Raw genomic sequence first — 2,857 nt, 5'->3', positions numbered from 1 at the left:
GCCTAAATCTTGAATCCTCCTTTCTTCTTTCACAATTGTCAGACTTGCATTGTTGTTTGAAGCCTCTACAATCCCATTCTTGCATCCTTCACCCATATCATTGATAGGAATTTTGCCAAATAAATCTCTTGCACCCCTATCCTATCTTTATGTCAGTTTCTGTGATGACCTATATTGACACAGTGGGATTCTGTAAGCCTGGGCTTAGCCAAAAGCAGAGAAGTGTATATCCTGGGTAAAAGAAACAAGAAGAGAAAGAATGTATTCAAATATAATTAACAATTGTTTGCAAATGCATTTTTCATTTTTAAATATTAGTTATTTTAATGCTCTTCAACAAAATTGGAAAGCCAGTATTCTTCCAATTTAAAAATGATTCACAATAGGAAGAAATAATGGTTTTGTATAATTACTAAATATTCTCCATAGTCCACTGCAAAGAAATGTGCTTCTTGGATTAGCATTTAAAAGGAAATTAAAGACTCATTAAGGTTAACTAGGTCAGATGGTTAAAAAGTGATGATGCTAATTATTCTTTACCTTAATTAAGGTAATGGATTTAGATGGAAAACTGAAAAGATCTGCAGTTAGGAATATTATAGTTTACTAAAAACAAGGGAGGTAAATTGCTAGAATTCTTAATAAAAAATTAATTCATTTTAAGTTAAACACATGCTGTATATTTTGTGTACCCTTGATGTAACTTAGAAAATATCCTACTCTGCTTTTTTTTTTTTTTTTTTTTACCTGAATGTATTTCTATTTACTAAGATCTGAGATAGGAACGGTCATACTTAGGACTGAAAGGCAGAAAATACAATGAGCTATGAAAGAGAAAAAAGAAAGGTACTTTCGATTGTCGAGGATTCAACCAGAGATAAAACCTATATACAAGCATGTGTGTAGCTCAAATAAAATAAAAATAAAAGGACTAATTCATGTCATGACTGCTTGTTGGCTTCCTCTTCATGTGCATTCCCTGTGCCATTCTGTACATAGGATGAACCAGAACCAAGGCCATACAAACCACAATATTTGGCATCATCAATATGATCTTCAAAGAACATTCCTCTCATTTTGAAAAAGGCCATTCCTGTAAGCAATGAATCAGATCCTGCCTGATGCTGTGGTCCTATTTGTTCCAGCTCCAATTGTTCAGCAACTTCTTGTAATCCACCTTTGAGATTTTTGCAGCTCTTCATGAGGTACTTCATATGATAAATGACAGGAAAAAATACTCGAAGGATCTCAAAGAAGTCAAGGTCTTCTTCAGGCAAGTTAGAGTTAGTCGGGATTTTGATTAAATAGCCAAAGTCATAACCACTATGAAATGACAACCATTTGGCACCTTCACAGAGGACCACTCCCGAAGTCATAAGAAGTTCTGAAAAGTACTGGGTCTCAATTCCTTCCTCCTCATGTTTTTTAAACTGGATACCAGATGTTGTTAGTAGCTCTATAGAGTGCTGGGCATACATGTCCTCCATCACATTAAACTTAAAATTAAACTGCCAAGTTGAAGTTCCTGGAGGGTATTCTCCTTGCTCATTCATAAATGTCAGTCCTAGCCGAGTTATCTTTAACAAGTCTACATTACATCACAATAGCTGGTACTGACAGTCAGCATTGCTCCTGAATTCTCCAAGGGGTCTTGCAACCACACCTGGAAACTCCATGTCCATAGCAACGTAATTATATTTTTGAATAACTTGACGAATTTTCTTCATCTCTTCATCCAGGTTGCAAGCCCAAACTTCACGAATTCTTTGGCTATGATCTACGGTTGCTGCTGGCATAGTGAGGGCACAAGGGAGTCTAGATGCCAAGCACCAAAATGTTATACTTGATTCAAGATTTTTTTTTTTTTTTTTTATTGATCCTTTCTATTTTTTTTTTTATATATTTTTTTTTGTTTTGTTTGTTTTTCAGCTCATTAAGGGGGTACAAAAGATCAGGCTATATACATTGCCCATGCCTCCCCATCCCCCCGAGTCTGAGCTTTAGTTATGTCCATTTCCTAGACAGTGCACATCACTCTCATCATATAGGTGTGCACTCCTCCCCTCCCCCCACCCCATCCTCCCCAGAGAGAACTTCAAACGTGTCCATTCCCCAGGCAGTGCGCATCGCACTCATCAAGTAGGTATACACCCATCCCTTCCACCCAGCCCCGACCTCTGTCCAATACCCAATTGGTGTGAATCCCAAATGTGCACTCAGGGAAACCAGTTTGCTGGTGAGTACATGTGGTGCTTGTTTTTCCATTCTTGGGATACTTCACTATCCCATTACTGGGCATCTACCCAGAAGAACAAAAGTCATTCTATAAAAAAGACACCTGCACCCGAATGTTTATAGCAGCACAATTCACAATCGCAAAGATGTGGAAACAACCCAAATGCCCATCGATTCATGAATGGATTAGCAAAATGTGGTATATGTATACCATGGAATATTACTCAGCTATTAGAAATGATGGCGATATGGCATCTCTTTGGCTCTCCTGGAGTGAGCTGGAACCCATTCTATTAAGTGAAATATCTCAAGATTTTTTTTCATAAAATACTTTATCCTTTGTTTATGTACTTTTGTCGCTGAGCTCGCGCTCCTCCTCCTCCTCCTCCTCGCCGTAGAGACAGCGCTCTGAGTCGGCGGTGGTGGCAGCAGCGGGCGCCCCATGGACACCGCTCACCCAGCCAGGGGAAAACGGAGCCGGAGCTGCGCTGCGCTACGCTGCGTCGTCGCTTTTCGCACCTACTCTGCTTTTTTGAAGTTTGCACTACATAATCTCCTATTTGATTCTACTCAGTGTACTTAGGGGTAAGAAATATGCATGCTTGTTCCTGTGCACACCTGT

General features: G+C 39.1%; 1 pseudogene across 1 annotated transcript; it reads right to left on the bottom strand.

Annotated features, from left to right (window-relative positions):
* Nucleotides 1-912: 912 nt before the first annotated feature.
* Nucleotides 913-1,861, bottom strand: LOC138395447 (CCR4-NOT transcription complex subunit 7 pseudogene; annotated as a pseudogene). Its single transcript, XR_011235543.1, has one exon. The product of XR_011235543.1 is annotated as a CCR4-NOT transcription complex subunit 7 pseudogene (transcript).
* Between the last annotated feature and the right edge of the window lie 996 nt (nt 1,862-2,857).

This window comes from Eulemur rufifrons, chromosome 15 (assembly GCF_041146395.1).
Source record: "Eulemur rufifrons isolate Redbay chromosome 15, OSU_ERuf_1, whole genome shotgun sequence".
NCBI classification, from domain to species: domain Eukaryota; kingdom Metazoa; phylum Chordata; class Mammalia; order Primates; family Lemuridae; genus Eulemur; species Eulemur rufifrons.
The sequence above is the reverse complement of the archived record's forward strand: the minus strand, read 5'-3'. Positions and strand labels throughout refer to the sequence as shown.